Here is an 18288-nt window from a genome sequence, read left to right as displayed (position 1 = left end):
CTAAGATTTGGAGCTGCTTGTTTCAGTATCACAATGTGTCCTACCCTGACTGATACAAAAAAAGAGAAACTTTCTCTACAGTCTGTACATTTGCAATACACACATGCTTATGAGTTACTTCTAAGTTAATTAAAAAAATAATTGACTTCTTAGCAAAATTATCAGTTACTACATGTTAGTGACAATTGGGACTGTTGATAAGTTGAGACTGCAGAGCCTGGGTTCCAGGGCAAAGCTGAAGGGCCTGTCTGAGAGCTGCAGGCCAGCAGACTGTAGTTACAACCTGAAGTACTGTGATACATGAGATGAGCAGTCCAGCCAATAACCAAGAAGCCTGGTGATGAGTTACACACAGAATGTATGTTTGTATGACGATGGTGGGAGATCAGGATAGAAACTTTCCCCACCCTGCCCCAGTGCTGGAGGACTTCCCAATAGGTGGTGGGCCCACAGTGGTTATTTTTGCCCACAAGGTAAGACATGGTTCTCCAGCAAGGAAAATTAAGTCACAATTATTATTGATTCTTGTTTCATGATGCCAGCCCCTTCAGATATATCCTCAACAAAAAAAAATATATATGAGAACCACTGACTCAAGACATATAAGGCTCTCACACTGTGGTGACTCAGGCTCTTGCTCAAATCTGCTCAATGCTTCTGAACAGAGAGAGCCCTTCCTCTCTGTCCAACATTGTAATTACCAGCTGCAAGAAGATGCAACCCTGCCCTCTTATTCTCAGCCTGATAAATCAGGAGACAGGTAGTAACAGCTACCCAGAACCACAGTGGACAGAGACAACAGTAGCAGGGGGGCTGGGGGCATGAGGAGATGGGGATAGGATGGGGTAGGGTGAGTTGGTGGGGGTTCTAAGCATTTCCAGTTCACCCAGCCAAAACAAAACAACCTTCAAGCCAGGTATAGTGATCTCCACTTTTTCAGCTGGTCAAAGGTTGAAAGGAATCAACTGACTTTGTCAGGTCTGCCAGTTCCCCAGGGGGTACAGTTTCCAGCTGTTTGCTCTGGCCCTGGCTGTCACCTCTTACTCAAGGGATTGGGCAAATAATGGCACCAGAGTGAAACAACGACGAGGGGCAGAGAGGCACAGAAAAGGGATGACTAAGCCCTGAGTCAGAACATTAACCTTCAGAACAGGACGCTAAGACCCAGCTTCTTGCTTACGTTAAGGACATAGAGGACATGGCAGAGCTGCCTTTCGGCTGTGGCCTGGAGATCTGACTTAGGTTAGCTATGCTTGACAATCCCTCCAGTCCTTCCCACATCCTCTCCCTCCTGGAAATGGGAACAAAGGTCTGATTTGCTGGAGGCTGGGGAAAGGGAGAGGAAAACTACACACGAGGTCTGCAGTTAAGCCAAGAATCCCAAAGTTAGGCTCTGGCAACACCTAGGGCCCTCCGGGGCCTACCTCACCCAATCAATCCCTCCTGTAGCTGAGACAGGGGACTGGTCACACCATCTACTATCAGCTTATTAGCATTTTCCCTGATTAAGCACTCAGAAAACAGAAAAGAACCTAGGGATCTAATTTAGGTCGGTTCTCTGTTACTGAAGAGCCCAATCTGAACACAACAGTGAGAAGGCTAGGCTGATTCCATGACAGGCTTCAAATTAGCATTGAAGGAGACTAGGCCTAAATCTCTTTCTTCAAGAACTGGGCAATCCCAGGCGAGTTCAGGCCTCAGAAGCAGCCCTGCCACCTGGCCTGAGGCAAGGACAATGATGGGTCAGCAGCAGTTTCCAGACTTGTCAGCTACTTCCTCAGTAACAGTTTCCAGACTTCCCCAGCAAGTTTCCAGCCCCCACACCCTGATAATGGAATGTCCTTAGAGATGGACCCAACAGATTAACATAGAGGTCACCTACTCCAGAATTCCCTAGTGTACTTTAAATCAGGCCTGCAAGCTCACTTGGGGTGTCTCTCTATCTTGGTAATTGGGGGGGGGACCCCAGCATGCTGGACTTCTGTAAAATAAAACAGTTTTTGGGTTTACATACTATTTGAGTCCGTTCTTTGTCTAATCCTGGTCCCTTACAGCAGTACATCCAGGGCTCTATTCACTTGGGGCAAGAGGTGAGTGGAAGAGTTTTTACTAGAAGGTTCTGGAAGGTGTTAGCAAGGAGCCTTTGGGGTGGGCTTTCCTAGGCTCTGCTTCAGCCTGGGCCTTTGAGCTAATGACCAGCAAGATGCTGGGGACACTCAGAATAAAACCAAGGGCTTCTTATCAGAGAAGGGCGATTCTGGGATGCTAGTGTTTACCTCCACGCTCCTGTATGAAAGGAAGTTGGGTATAAATGAATTCTTGGTTTCTTTCAACAAGTGGCCCAACGATGCTAAACTAGCGAATAAGGAGAGAGACTGTGGTGGTGAGGAGCAGGGAGGTGGCTCAGTGAGCGTTTGCTGTGTAAGCATGAAAACCTGAGTTCAAATCCTCAGTGTCCATTTAAAAGCCATGTGGCTGAGTATGCACACTCCTGTAATGCCAGCACCATGGAGGCAGAGACAGGAGGATTGCTCCAGGTTCAATGAGAGAATCTGTCCCAAAGGGACCAAAAGTAATAAAGCAGGATGCCCGGCTTCCCTCTCTGGCCCCTACACATATACTACTAATCCCCCTATACATACACACATGTACATAGCATACAAATATTACTAAGCCCCATACATATACACATGCATACTGCACACATTACATAATATACTGCTGACCCCCTATACATACACATGTGTATACACCATACACATATATTACTAATGCTACAATACATATACACATGCACATACCATACACATATATATTACACTACACATGAATATACTACACATATACTACACATACACACACATGCACACACATATACTACTAACCCCCATACATACACATGTGCATACACCACACACATATATTACTAACCCCCCATACATACACACGTTCACACACCACACACATACACACATAAATACACTACACATACACAGATGTATATACCACACACATATCCTACTAAACCACACACACGATATACCCAGAACATACGGTTTCCCCATGGAATGCAGAAAGCCACATAGACATTCTGATGATGTGGCAGAGAAGACAGAATTATCACCAGAATTATGACTCCCTAAAAAATAGTGTTTGGTTTATATTAACATCAACATTATTTTTATAATGTCATTTCAGGCTTTAGAGTTTTAAATGATCACATGCCAAAAAAGGACTGCTCAACTTTCCAGTTACAGTCCACTGCCCTTCCTAGGGGACATCTTGTGCTCTTATGAAGATGCCAGTCAAGGTTGAAGACAGTGGAGTGTAATCTGCATTTTCATTTATTAAAATGTGTAACCTGGGGGAGCAGATCCTGTCATCCAGCCCCCCACCCCCACCCCACCCAGAGATAATTGACCCCAGGCTCACAGGTGAGCCCCCTCCCCTGCCCCAATACCTGGGCTAACTAAGACCTTTCCCCCAGAAAACCAAATAACCCAATTTAAAAATGAGGTACAGAGCTAAACAAAGAATTCTCAGCAGAGGAATCTCAAATGGCCGAGAAGCACCTAAAGAAATGTTCAGCATCCTCAGTCATCAGGGAAATGCAAATCAAAACAGCCCTGAGATTCCACCTCACACCAATCAGAATGGCTAAGATCAAAAACTCAGGTGATAGCAGAAGCTGGCAAGGATGTGGGAAAAGAGGAACACTCCTCCATTGCTGGTGAGATTGCAAGCTGGTACAACCACTCTGGAAATCAATCTGGAGGTTCCTCAGAAAATTGGAAATAGTACTATCTGAGGACCCAGCTATACCTCTCCTGGGCATATACACAAAGGATGTTCCAACAACATATAACAAGGATACATGCTCTGCTATGTTCATAACTGCCTTATTTATAATAGCCAGAAGCTGGAAAGAACCCAGATGTCCCTCAGCAGAGGAATGGATACAGAAAATGTGATACATTTACACAATAGAGTACTACTCAGCTAATAAAAATGATGACTTCATGAATTTTGCAGGAAAATGGATGGAACTAGAAAATATCATATTGAGTGAGGTAAAAAGCACACAAGTGGTATGTTCTCACTGATAAGTGGACATTAGCCCCCTCAAAAGCTTGGAATGCCCATGGTACAACTCACAGACCATATGAAGCCTAACAAGAAGGAAGACCAAAGTGAGGATGCTTCAATCCTACTTAGAAGGGTGAGCAAAATAATCATGGGAGGTAGAGGGAGGGAGGGACGTGAGAGGGAAAGGAGGGGGGGGGCAAGATCAGGTATGCGAAGAGACAGAAAAGAAGTCAGGAAAATGAATAGAAATATGTAGTGGGGGGTGGGGGGGGGTGGAGAACTGGGGTTAGCCACTAAAAAGTCCCAGACACCAGAGAAGCAAGAGGTTCCCAGGACCCAACAGGGATGACATTAGCCAAATACCTAACAGAGGGGAAATGGGACCTGAAGAGACCACCTCCAGTAGATAAGCACAGCCCCCTGGTGGAGGGATGGGGCCACCTACCCATCTAAAAATTTTTAACCCAGAATTGTCCCTGTCTAAAGAAAACGCAAGGACAAAAATGGAACAGAGAGCTGGGCAGTGGTGGTGTACGCCTTTAATCCCAGCACTTGGGAGGCAGAGGCAGGCGGGTTTCTGAGTTCGAGGCCAGCCTGGTCTACAAAGTGAGTTCCAGGACAGCCAGGGCTACACAGAGAAACCCTGTCTCGAAAAACAAAAACAAACAAACAAACAAACAAACAAACAAATGGAACAGAGACTGAAAGAAAGGCCATCCAGAGACTGCCCCACCTTGGGATACACAGAACAGAAAAATGGTTATATAACAGAATCTATCTATCAAAATAGGCAACCACCTAAACCATACCACCAGTAACCGAATCCCTCCTTTTTTATAGATTTTTTTTTATGTGATAAGACACCATGACCAAGGCAAGTTATAAAAGAAAATATTTAAATGGGAACTTGCTTACAGTTTCAGAGGGCTAATGTATGACTACCATGGTGTGGGGCTCATGGCAGCTGGCAGGCAGGTATGGTGCTGGAGCAGTAGCTGAGGGCTTTACATCACGATCCACAGGAAGCAGGCAAGGGGAGGGGAGACCTAGTAGGGAGGGGGAGGTGGGGAGATCTGGTGGGGGGAGACCTGGTGGGGGGAGGGGGATGGGGGAGACCTGGTAGGGGGGAGTGGGGACCTGGTGAGGAGAGAGGGGGAGACACCTAGTGTGGCCTTTTGAAACCTCAAAGCCTACCTCCAGTGGCACATCTCCTTTAACAAGGCCACATCTCCCAATCCTTCCCAAATAGTTCTACCAACTGAGGACCAAACATTCAAATGTACGAGCCTATGGGGTCTGTTCTCTTTCAAACCCCCATAATAATAAAAGGAAGATCGAGGCAATAACTGGGGGCCCTTGAGTACCTTTCCTCTTGTGGCCTATTGTCACTCTCAACAGTGGATCTGATCTGTCCAAGCTCTTTACTTTGAATAAAGTTCTCTTGTTACTTCTGCAAATCTGTGGGAGCCTCATTTCAATAAGAGGCCAAAATCCTGGAGGCGCACCTGGAGCCCAGACCTGACTCCTGGTAACAGAACCGCTCTCATAATCAGCAACCTGAAAATCAAGTAGTAGAACTCGGGGACCCTGATTACAGGGCGGAAGAATGTGACCTGAGCATCATGTAGCCCAGGTTGGCCTTGAACTCAGTATATGTAGCTAAGGCTGACTTTGAACTCCTGATACCCCTGCCTCGACTGTGCAAGAGAGCCACAAGGTAAGGAATTGTAATTAATTGAGCAACATCCAGCAAGGGCACTGAACCTTGGTCCTGTGACCAAGGGCAACCATATTCTGCTGGTAATGGTGTAGGAGTGGGGACGTGAACTCCTTACTTCGTGAGATCCTAACCAAGCAGAGAACTGGCTACGCTGCCCATCTTCAGCTCTTGATTCTTTCTTTGATAAATACCCTGACAAAGGCATCTTAAGAAAGAAAGGGTGGATTTTGGTTTATAGTTTTATAGGGATGCCTTTCCTGGAGGGGGGAAGCGTGCAGGGGGTAGGGTCGTGGCTGTATATGAGGAGGGAACATTAGCAAGTGCAAGAGGCTGTCTGGTCACCCTGAATCCACACTTAAGGGTGGAGAGAGAACAGGAAATGGGGCTGGGCTATCAGGTCTCGTGGCCTACCTGGAATGAGCCACTTCCTCCGTGAAGCTCCACAACCTCCCTGATCAGCACCCCAGTAGGGGAGTAAGTGTGCAAGCACAGGAGCCTATGGGGGACATACATTCAAGCCATAACTGCCACACTTCTGAACCGCACAACTGCCTGATAATAAATGCACTCTATTTTAAGCAGCAGAGACCAGGGTAAATTGTTATATAATAGAAGGAGCTAATAAAATCTCCTTTCTCCAATAGACCAGTCCACCTCTCCTGTGTCTCTTTGACTTCTGCAGCAGCTTTAGTGTGGTTTCTGATGACGCATTCCCTGGCACCAGTGCATACATAGCATCCCTCCCCTCTTCTCCCTTCTCTTCTCCCCTCTGCTGTTTCTTTGGGAATTCAGTAGTCATTCATATCGCCTCTGCACACATCCCTCTTTGAATACTCCCAAGGTATTCTGTTGTCTTCTCCCACCCTCTTCCAAGTGTCCCCGGGGTGCACAGCATTGTGAGACCACCATTTTCATCCTTGCAAGAGGTACTCAGATTTCCAAAGCTGAAAAACATATTTATTACATAACAGCAAGACATAAGCCCAAACAGCTCGATGCTGGGCTCTTAAACATAGCAACAGCAGAGAGCTTTTCTGGGCTTGAGGAGGAACATTCAAATGTCTCCTAATTTCAGCAATTTTTTTTTCTGGTCTATAGAATAGAAAGCCTAAAAACAGCACAAAGGTAGCTCAGGGCATTCATAGAAACCCCACCCCTATACCAGACACTAGTGAGCGAGGGGGAGGAGAGAGAGCAGAAAGCCCAGTACACTGGCTGTTGGAACTCGCAGGCAGATATTTTGTTTCTTGTTTACTGACCAGGCTGGAAGGAAAGGAACAAAAAAGGAACAAGGAAGGGAGGAACAAGGAAGAAGGAAGGAGCCCATGACCCCCTTCCTGTCTCGTTCTTGGTTTCTTGACACTGTGGTAGGAAGAGCTGGGTCCATCACACCTTCTCTGGGATAACTGACTGACAGATCTGACCCTCTGAACTGAGCTAAGCCTCTCCTTCCTTCAGGTTGCCTTGTCACGTTTTAGCTCACAGCGATGCAGGAGTAGCTAAGTCACTCTCTGGGTTCAGAGGGTGGTGGTTGGGATTTCTATGCTTTTGTCTGCGTGTTCCTCCAGGAGAGACTGTCCTCACTACTGGGACTATCTGAGGACGTCTCACTGGAGGCTCTGTCTGCCATGAATAGAGTCTATTTGCAACAAGAACTCCCCTGCCCCCTGGGCCCCGGATTTGGGGATCCACGCTGAACTTTATTGGTTTTCTTCATGCACCCTTAGGGTTGTTCCATCCCCAGTCACATCTGTCAGGCCTGCCACCTGGCAGGACCTTCCTCCACTCCCATCCTGTGCATCCTCACCACTGAAGACCTTGACTCCAGCTTTCTGGGTCAGGCCTGAGTGGTGGCGGGTGAGGAGGGCTTTCATATTACAGTTGTTTCTGAGCCTTGTCATATGTCAGACTGACTGAACATTCACTGACCATTCGCAGTATGTCTTCACAATGTTAGATGATTTTTGTCCTGTTCTGCTTGATCTGAGAGACCTCTCCAGTCCATCAAAGGGTTAAGTGATTTTTGGTTGAGAAGACAGGGGCTTTTCTCCAGATAGAACACATATTTAGAAACTGGACTCTTAGCCGTTGCTTGTGCTATATGCAAAGAAGTAATTAGTTCTGCTGAACTCCATCCACATCAAGGCTTACTACTCTTTTACTTTCCCCACTGTTTTGATTAAATACCCTGACACAGGGCTGGAGAGATGGCTCAGAGGTCAAGAGCACTGGTTGCTCTTGCAAGGGACCAGGGTTTGATTCCTTACATCCATATGGTGGCTCACAGCCATCCCTAACCCCAGGTCCAGGGGATCTGATGCCCTCTTCTGGCCTCCACAGGCCCCCAGCATGCATATGGCTCACATATTATAGGCAGACAAAGCACCCAGACATAGAAAATTAAAAAGATAAAATAAACCTTGATAAAAGCAATTTAAAGAAGAAAGGGTTTGTTTCCATCAACCTAATCCAGGCAGCTCCTTAAGAGCCTGCTCTTCCAGGTGATTTCCATCAAGTTGACAGTTGTGATTAGCCAACACAATGACAAAAATCACCCAAAGGCATGCCAATGCACCTTAAACTATATCCTAGTGGGATTAACTATTTGATTCATGGTGCTTAAATCATTGCCTTTATGTTTAATATAAGAAGGGTGGTTGAAAGATTCATTGAGCATATTGATTAGTTTCTGAGTGCAAAGGTACTGAGCCAAGAGATATGAGCATGCTCCTGTCCCTAACTTCTCTGAGACTTTAGAGTCTGGGGGAGGAAGTTAAGTGCGAAGCCCAGAGGTAACTAAATGCAGCCTGTAGCACAATGACTCCGTGTGCAAGCTCACGCGCTGGAGGGGTTTTACTGAAATGGCCTAAGGGCTATCCCAAGTGTCTGGTGGAAAAGGCCCACTGTGAAGTGGTGGGCAGTGGAGTCAGTTCCGGAGGCTGAGGAGGAAGCTGGAAGGTTGGGGAGGAGCCCTCCTGCTCTAAACTGAAGACGTCCCTGAAAGAAACTGTGTGAAACCCCAGGAAGAAAATTACTCAACTCCTTTTGATTCTTTGGCTTTTAACCTAGCAGGGTGTAAATGGAACGGAGACAGGGATGCTGGCTAGGGGCAGCACCTCCACCATCAGGAGGAGAAGCATCCGCTGGAGGAAAGGTGCTGTCAAGAGCATACGGTTGTCTCCCCCTGAGATGTGAGAGAAAGTGGGGGGCACTGAAAACAGCCACCAAGGCTGTAACAACTGGGTCTCTGGTCTCTGGTGACAAGCGGGGCCATGATGGAGGCTCCTGTTATACAAAAGGCTGATGGTTCTGTAGTTGTCATTCCTGTAGGCGGAAAAGTGTGTGGGGAGGGATCTGGGAAGCATGTACCAGTGGGGGAAGAGAGGAGAATTTGTCTTGGAAAAAGGCGTGTTTGTATGCCTGCTTGTATGCCTGCTCTTAGCTGGAGACATTTCTGCAGCTCAACTTTAATGTTTCTGTCACTAGGCATTTGGTTGCTTCTATGACTACGATCCAGTTATAAATAAATAAATAACAAAAACAAAATCAAAAGCCGTTGGTGAGAGTCAGTAGATCCTTATCCCACTTGCTGACACTGTATACTGCTTTTCGCCTTTGTCACCAGCTCATGAGCTCAAACCTTAGGGGACAACCTTAGGGACAGGCAGTTCATCGCATTACAGGGATATCAGAAAAGGTTTCTCAGCTGGGCGTGGTGATTCATACCAACAACCTCAGCACCAGGAGGTTGAGGTACAATGATTGCTGCAAGTTCAAGGCCAGCCCAGGCTACCTAGTGAGTTCCAAGCCAACTCAAGTAACAAGGTGAGACCTTTGCTCAAAATGAAAGCAATCAAGGGCTGTGGGTGGAGCTCTGTGGGTAGAGAGCTTGCCTCACTCTGGGGTCAACCCCAGCACTGAATTGACTGGGTGTGTTCGTAGACGTCCATGATCCCAGCACTCAGGAGGTGGAGGGAGAGAAAAGGAAACAAACAGGGAGTTCGAGGCCAGCATGGACCTGAGACCCTCTACGGGAGAAGGAGAAAAGCTCTCCATGCTCTGTGGACTAGAGAAATGATTGAAAAATCACATCGTTTTCCAAACTCCCAGGAAATGAGGAAATAGTGATGCCCAAGATGTACACACCATGGTCCTTACTCTGTCACTCAGTTGGTTTTTTGGGTTTTTTTTTTTTTTTGTAACTCAGCGTTAACAGCAGTCTATACACTTGAACATTGCAGAGTGGATTTTAAGTGTTCACAACACAAAGAAATGGGTGTGAAGCAATGCATATGTTAAACAACTAGCTATCCCACACTGTGTGCATGAATTAAAATATGAACACCATAAAGGCACGCATCATTTTTACGTTACCGATTTTGAAAAAAGCACGGAGTCTCAAAGGGAAAATGTGGCACTGAAGACATTGTGTTAAAGGCTCCTTTTCTTTGTGCACTGAGGCTGAGAGTAGATGTCAGCTGCTACGTGTTGAGGAATGGTGTCGGCAGCCAGCTATCTGGGGGCAATCGGGTCGACTGACTGTGCAAGCTGTTCCCAGCTGTGCAAGTTCCAATGATTTAAATACCTCTTGATCCCTATGTCCTTATATGGGAAAATATATATAGTATGTGACATATAATATAGAAGGCATAGTGGAACATAATACTGTCTATCAGGTAGAGTGTAATAATGGGATGATAAAGCCAGGTGTAAAAACTTAGAAGGTGATGAGGTAGTCCCTAAAGTGAGAGGCTGGCCTGGGCTACAGTAAGACCCTATCTCAAAAAACAAAAACAGGGCGAATGAGAGAGAGAGAGGGAGAGAGAGAGAGAAAGTTAGACTAAAGAATTTCAGTAAACCCTTAGCTCATTGTGTGGTACACCGAGGAGCCCAAGGAAGACGGTTGCAAGAGCGAGGACAGGAGAGACCAGGATGAAGCAAGCTTCTAGGGCTCGGGCTTTGTGGGCTTGGTTCAGAACTGGCTCTCAGGAGATGCCTGAAGCAGAGTACAACCTTAGTGGAGAAGAACTTGGGGAAGGGGAAGGAAGGCAGGAGAGAGAGGGGAGGAGGGAGAGGGAGGAGGGAGAGGGAGGAGGGAGAGGGAGGAGGGAACAAAGGACAGAGAGTGCCAATGCCTAAATGGTGGAGATTCCACATGATAAACCCCAACTTTGCCCTGCCTTTGGGGGGCCCATAGAACTAATGGACTTGGGATGGAATCTGCTCAAAAGCGCCCTGGAAGTCAGTGGGAGGCTTATGTAACTGTTTGTACTTGCGAGCTCCAGTGAAAAGTAAGGATGCCTGTCTCTGCCTGCAGGGCAAGAAGGTGCTGGCTCATCTGCCCTCTGCCTCATCTGGTCCAGCGCTACTGGATGGGCCCTCCCATGGTCTTGCAGACGCCTTCCAGAAAGGGAGCCCTTGAACAGGTAGGGAGTGGATGTGAGAAAATGCTGGAAGGCAGGGCCTGGCAGGGAGAACTGGATGTTCCACCCTCGACAAAACACATCCCACATCTTCCACCAGAGGCAAGGGAACCTGGATTCTGAGGCTGGGTGCTGGAGGCGGTGCAGGCGGCCAGGCTTACAGAGACGTGATACCCATGAAGGCAGCTGAAAACTGTAAACTGTAGATGCACAGCTCTGTTAGTTATTAGCACGGGAGGAGAAAAACATCAGGAACAGAGACCCAGCAGCTTGCTTCACTGCGCCTGTGCCGGAAAGGCCACTGACCTTTTGAGACCCGCATTGCATTTGTAAAAACAAACAAGAAGGGCTTCCCAGCCTCATGCCTAGTCAGAAGCCTTCCATCCCTTGCTCCTCTGGGGCCCAGGTTTTTACTTGATTTGCATGTTGCTCGATATGACATATTTTCCAAATTTCAGATAATGACTTACATATTTGTTTGGTTTTGTTTTTGAGACACAGTCTCATTCTGGAGCCCAGCTGGCCTTGAACATATGCTTCAACCTCCCAAGTGCTGGGACTGTGGGCGTGAACCTCTTTGTCCAGCTACTTGGATAACTTCTAACTCAGCACAGGATAAACTTTCTGAAGACAGAGAACTTGTGTGTGTGTATGTGTGTGTGTGTGTGTGTGTGTGTGTGTGTGAGAGAGAGAGAGAGAGAGAGAGAGAGAGAGAGAGAGAGATTGTTAATAACTATTCCTTTTCAGTCATTCACTGTTCACTTACTGAGTTTGTAGACTCCAGGAATATGGCAGGGGGCATCTTGAAAATATACATATACATATACATATACATATACGTACACGTACACGTACACGTACACATACACATACACATACACATACACATACACATACACATACACATATACATATACATACGCATATGCATATACATACACATACATAAGCATTTGCTCTGCATGTGCTTAAACAAAAGACAGGGAGCACTGTTCATGGTGGGTAGTGTTAATGGTATACTCTAGAATGAGACAAAGTCAGTTGCCCTGGGAATGCCCCACCCCCATCCCATGTCTGGAGCTCCTTTACCATAAGTATCCTGCAAGTGTTAAGAAAGATTGCGTAAGCACTGAGAAGATGGCTTCCCTCAGCTCCATTGGCTCCCTCGGTAAAGTATTTGCCATACAAGCATGAAGACCTGAGTGTGGATCCTCAGCACCACAATAAAAAGCCAGTACTGTGTAATTAATGTACTTGAAGTTCCAGCGCTGGGGAGGCGGACAAAGGGACCCCTGGGACTTGCTGACCAGACAGTCTAGCTGGATTGGCACGTTCCAGGTTCAGTGAATGCTCTTATATCAAGTAATAAGGCAGAGAAGGCACATGAGCATGTACACAAGTATATAACACCACCCACTCATGCTAACATACATGTGGTAAACATGGAAACACTACGCGTGGTCTTTACATGGTAAAGCCTTACAGTCTACCACCGTCCTTCTCCCCTCTGCATTTCCTGGTCCCTGAAGGTCAGAAGGTTGAGACTGATTCTGTTCAACAAGATGGAAGCAAAAGTGTTGGCGTTCACATCCAGGCTCTTGGATGACTCCTACTGCTATTGGGACAAAAGGAGCTTAAGATGGTGTCTCTCCATCATGTGTCCAAAGAGAAGGCTAAGATGGTGTCTCTCCATCATGTGTCCAAAGAGAAGGCTAAGATGGTGTCTCTCCATCATGTGTCCAAAGAGAAGGCTAAGATGGTGTCTCTCCATCATGTGTCCAAAGAGAAGAAGGCTTGCATGAGGCAGAAGACATCCTCTTAGGGCAGGAAGCGTTTAGAGCATACGCCTTGGTTCTCTTAAGAAACTCAGACTTAGGGATCATTCCCACCCCACCCCTGCAGTAAGATCTCCGAGGTGGAGACCATTTATTAGACTTAGCACAGGGTAAGGAGTGAATGGCAAAAAGAGAGCTAGCAAGAGGAATGTGCACGGCTTGCCAGGGCTTTTTCCTCTAGCAGAGCTCACAGGGAAGACTCAAAGGCCAGATTGTTTGCTCCCAAAGAAGGTTTTCTTTTTCCCTCAAGACCCTTTCCACAGCAGGAGAGATATTGCCCTTCCCATATAAGAAAACTACGCTGGTTCCTTTCCATGTGACTCCGGTAATCTGGAGATGAGACACTGGAGGACTCTTGGGCCCAGAGTCAGGACACATGGAATCTTTGACTTCTCAAGCCCCTTCCCTCAGCGTGCCTCACACACAGGAGACATTTGCAGCCGTACTGGGAGCCCAAGCAGAAACACGAACCAGATCCCCAAGATAGAGAAGGCACAGGTGCTACTCTTTCTTTGGACCACAAACTCTGCCATGCCTCTGAGTCTCCCCGGACACTTACTTACAGATGGTCATAGCACCCCAGAATTTCCAATGTAATTTACCTGGGGTCTGGTGGGGAATGTGGATTCCAGCAAACTCCAAGGTGATGCTTGCCTGCTGAGACGGTAAGGGGAGCACACCTCTAAGATTAGCCTTATGCTTCCTTTAGCCACCGATGAGATGGGGAAGCTCATTTTTCCGCCAGAAATCTGCAACAAGAAGGATGAAGGAAAGGTATATTTTCAAGAGGAGAATCTGAGAAAGAAACCAGTTTGAGAGCCTGCTGCTCAGAGAGGAAGGGCTGCACTGAGAGCCAGAGAACCCAGCGGTCAATATGGGTTCAATGGCAACTGTAGGGAGGGAACATCTTACAGAGTCAGGACTCAGAGACCAAAGTCCTACAGCCATTAAGCCATGGTGCTGCTGGCAGTGGCCAAGATAAGCCACCCAGAAGTTAGCAGAAGCAGATCTGACAGCTCTTGAGAGAACCTTCCAGTCTTCTGGGTAGGTAAGTCCTTCCTAGAGCTCTGCCTGGTGCATTATCTTTACCGGGTCTGACCCAGGGCAGAAAGCCACGAGGCAGTGGAAAGTGCATATCGTCTCCCCGCTGCCTTATTATCTGTGGTCTCCAGCAGGGTTGTGCTGTGCCAAGGGTTAGCGTGGGTGGCCGTGATTCATTCAGACTCGTGGGGAAGCAGATGCTGCTGCTGCCACCAGTGCTGCCACGGAAACGGGCTAAATAAATCCCAGATCCTTGGAGAGGGCAGAGAACAAGCTGCCTGCAGCCAGTACGCCAGGCTGCTCCGGATGGGTTCTGGGTTCTTCCAGTGTGATGAGTGTACAGCCTGCCGGGAGTCCTCAGCATTGGAGCTGGCTGGAGACCCAGGTGGAGATCAGCGGCACCACAGGCGTTTCTAGTAACGGGACTGTGTGATAAAGGACGAACACAAGGCACAGTGTCTGGCGATATCGCAGAGTTGCAGGTTGATGAGTTCACATGGACCCCCGTTCTGAAATCCGTGGGGCTTTTATGTTTAATATTGGGGGTAGCGTCCTTAGCAATACACTGTGCTGTCCCCAAGAGCCACAGGGAGCCTCCAGCCAGGCACCTTCACCCCCTACACTAGTAGAACAAGTCGCCACGGGCTCCGCTATCAGGCAGTAGGAAACCCAAGAGTAGCCTAGAAACCCACCATTACAGGCTTGCAAACAGAACCAGAATTTGGCCTCATGGGTTTTCAGAGCAGCCCTCCCCTGAACAAGGAGGCCATTACTACAGAAGTCCCTTTAACTGGAGCTCACAACTGACCCCAGCAATAACGGAAAAGTCCCGAGGTTCTCTCTGTCCCCAGTAGCCATCCAGGTCCCTCCTTATGGAGGCAACCAGCAGTGACCCTCAGAGGAGGAAGATCGGTCAAGGGTGGATTTGCACTGCCTGGCATCTCTGCAGTCCCTCCACTAAGTGCCATTCTCCACCCAGGTCTTGGCTTCACTGGTGTTCCTCTGCTAATCGTTCATCTTCTGCAGCTCCTCCTCAGCCATAAACGTATTTACATTCTCCCACATGGAAAGAGGAAGGAAGAAGGGAGTGAGGGAGGATGGAGGGGGAGGCAGGGAGGGAGAGGGGAGGAGAGGACGGAAGAAAAGGAGGAGGGAGGAAGGGGGAAGGGGAGGGAGAGAGGTTTTCTATGATAGAACCCTGGATTGTCTGCCTGTCTCTCTCGTCTCCCATGAGGTTCAAATCTCTCCCCATGGCTTCCCAGCTGGGAAGAAATGCTCGGAGACATTATGAATCTCTCTGAAGCTTAGTTTATTCATCTCATAAAGGGGGATACGATGAGACTCTCTTCATAGGGTTGTTATGAAAACCATATGAATTCAGCACATACCTGGCCCAGCTAGGCAGACCCTACCAGCTGAGCAGCACTGCCGATAGCCAGCCTCACTGTCTTGCTCTATCTCCTTATGTTCTCTCTTTTCCTGTCCCCAGGGTCAGCTCTAGTGTTCTTTCCTTCATACTGTTTTTTATTTGACTTTTTGTTTGTTTGTTTTTGTTTTGGCTTGTTTTGTTTTGTTTTGTTTTCGAGACAGGGTTTCTCTGTATAGCCCTGGCTGTCCTGGAACTCACTTTGTAGACCAGGCTGGCCTCGAACTCAGAAATCCGCCTGCCTCTGCCTCCCAAGTGCTGGGATTAAAGGCATGCGCCACCACTGCCCCGGCTTTATTTGACTCTTATTTGACTATTTTTTTACACATTACTAACACTGCCACCACCACCTATTTTAAGCCACTATTCATTTTTTATTCTCTCTGCCTGGACTCCGGAATTGCTCCAGACCTCTTATTTTTTTAAAAAAGGATTTATGTATGTATGTATGTGTGTATGTATGTATGTATGTATGTATGTATGTATGTATGTATGTGAGTACACTGTCTCTGTCTTCAGACATACCAGAAGAGGGCATCAGAGCCCATTACAGATGGTTGTGAGACACCATGTGGTTGCTAGGAATTGAACTCAGGACCTCTGGAAGAGCAGTCAGTGGTCTTAACCACTGAGCCAACTTTCCAGCCCCAGACCTATCTTATAATGATTAATTTCACATGTCAGTTTGAATGGCCATTGAATACCCAGACACTAGGTCAACCATTATTCTGGGTATTTCTTTGAAGGTATTCCTGAATGAGATTACATTTAATTCAGTTGCCTGATTAAAGTACATTACTGCCTCTCCTGCCCTGCCCCCCACCCTACACAAGTGAAGATTCTAGAATGCACCACAGCAGCAAGAATGTCTTCTAAGTTTTGATCTTAAACTGTTTCCTTGTAGCTTCCACTCAACATCCTTCTAGTCACTGGTCACAGGAATAAATTATTTTTGATCCGCTGTCTAATTTAGTGGTTTTTCAGCCTCTGGGTTGCAACCCTTTGGGAATGGAACAATCTTTTTGCCGGAGAGGCCAAAGACCACCAGAAAACAGCTATACTTACAACTCCAATTCCTAACAGTGGCAGAATTACAATTATAAACTAGCAGCAGCAATAATGTTATGGTTGGGGTCACCACAACATGAGAAGCTGTATTAAGGGTTGCAGCATTAGGAAGTTGAGGACCACTGCTCTAATGGGTCTGATGGGAGCAGGAGTTGGTGAGGTCTGCGGATACCTGGGGAGGCTGAAGGCTCGGAGAAACAAGTCCCAGGAGGAATAGGAGATGGACCAGCACTTCTCAGCTGCTTCCTCCATTCTGCATTCATAATCCTTGAGAGGCAGCGCATATTTACAGTGTGCAAATGAAATAGTGGATGGGTGTTAGAGATACAGGAGATCATGGGTGTCTCTCCAGGGAGTTATCCATTCAGCTTGGTGATGGGGATGGACACAACAGACAGACAGACAGACAGACAGACACACACACACACACACACACACGAGCATACTACATACCACCACATACACACACACACACACACACACACACACACACACACACACACACACGAGCATACTACATACCACCACATACACACACACCACACACACACATACACACACCCACGCACACCACACACATACACACACATAGCACACTGCACACCACCACATACACACCACACACACACACACACACACACACCACAAAGCTCGGTGTCTGCCTTACTTTCAGTTGTTCCCTCCAGCACAGTAGGAAAGAGAAGCTAGAGAAGAACCTGAACTTGAGGAAGAGAGGCCGGAAGAGCAGTTTGAAAATCATGGCTGTCAGCACTAGGCTGAGTGAGAAGGTAGAGAATTCTTGTGGAGGTGGGAGAAGGTGGGAGGGATACGGAGGTGGGAGCCTGTCATGCTCTCGAGTTGCCAAAGCTTAGTCATGTGGCAGCGGCAGGAAGGAGTGAGCAGGTGCCAAAATTGCAAACCTGAAAGGCAAGGGCCGGGTTTGCACCAAGGCAGGCAGACCCTAGTTACTTCCAGAGACCTGGCCCTACCCCAGAGATGTACCTCGACTGCTCAGTGAGCCAGGTCTCAGACTCTTCTCCTGGACGGTCGAATTTATTCCCCGAAGCACTTGGGCACAGAGAAACCCAGGATCTGATGTCTGGAGCCCTCAGCTCTGTGACTCAGGATCTCTCAGTGTCAGAATCTTGGGCTCCCAGATCTGGAGAAAGAGAGCTGTAAAGGAGAAAGAAAACGGAGACCTAAATGCAGCAGCCTTCACTGGCGGCCAAGTAGAAATGTGCCTGCCCACCCATGGGCCTAACCCATGGAATCAATGCGCGCCTTAGCAAGATACTGGGGTCTGAGGGGCATAGTTCTGACTGCGCACGTTTAGGGGATGGGACTAGCCTCATACCTGTGAGCCCAGTACTCAAGAGGTAAACGCATTAGCAGTTCAAGGTTATCCTTAGCTACACAGTGAATACATAGCTAGCTGCCTGTGATACCCTGGCTAAAATAAAACAAACAACAACAAAGCCCTAGACAAACAAATAAAACTTACTAAGCTGGGCATGGTGGCGCACACCTTTAATCCCAGCACTCGGGAGGCAAAGGCAGGCAGATTTCTGAGTTCGAGGCCAGCCTGGTCTACAGAGTGAGTTCCAGGACAGCCAGGACTACACAGAGGAACCCTGTCTTGAAAAACAAACCAAACCAACCAACCAAACAAACAAACAAACAAAACGTACT

The 18288-nt window shown here is 47.5% G+C and overlaps 1 long non-coding RNA gene across 5 annotated transcripts in view; it reads right to left on the bottom strand.

Annotated features, from left to right (window-relative positions):
* Gm30799 overlaps window positions 1–17766 on the bottom strand; it is a 53543-nt gene extending 35777 nt beyond the window's left edge. For 3 of the 5 annotated variants that reach the window (XR_001780654.1, XR_001780653.2, XR_381760.3), the window contains exons 1-3: window positions 17267–17579; window positions 16772–16866; window positions 13667–13813 (exon numbers count right to left, since the gene is read on the bottom strand). This is a non-coding gene — a long non-coding RNA (predicted gene, 30799). Of the gene's footprint in view, window positions 1–13666; window positions 13814–16771; window positions 16867–17266; window positions 17580–17601 lie in introns of those variants that run through there. The other 2 variants (XR_872864.3, XR_872865.3) reach the window with 2 other exon arrangements.
* Between the last annotated feature and the right edge of the window lie 522 nt (window positions 17767–18288).

This window comes from Mus musculus, chromosome 12 (genome assembly GCF_000001635.26).
Source record: "Mus musculus strain C57BL/6J chromosome 12, GRCm38.p6 C57BL/6J".
NCBI classification, from domain to species: Eukaryota; Metazoa; Chordata; class Mammalia; order Rodentia; family Muridae; genus Mus; species Mus musculus.
The sequence above is the reverse complement of the archived record's forward strand: the minus strand, read 5'-3'. Positions and strand labels throughout refer to the sequence as shown.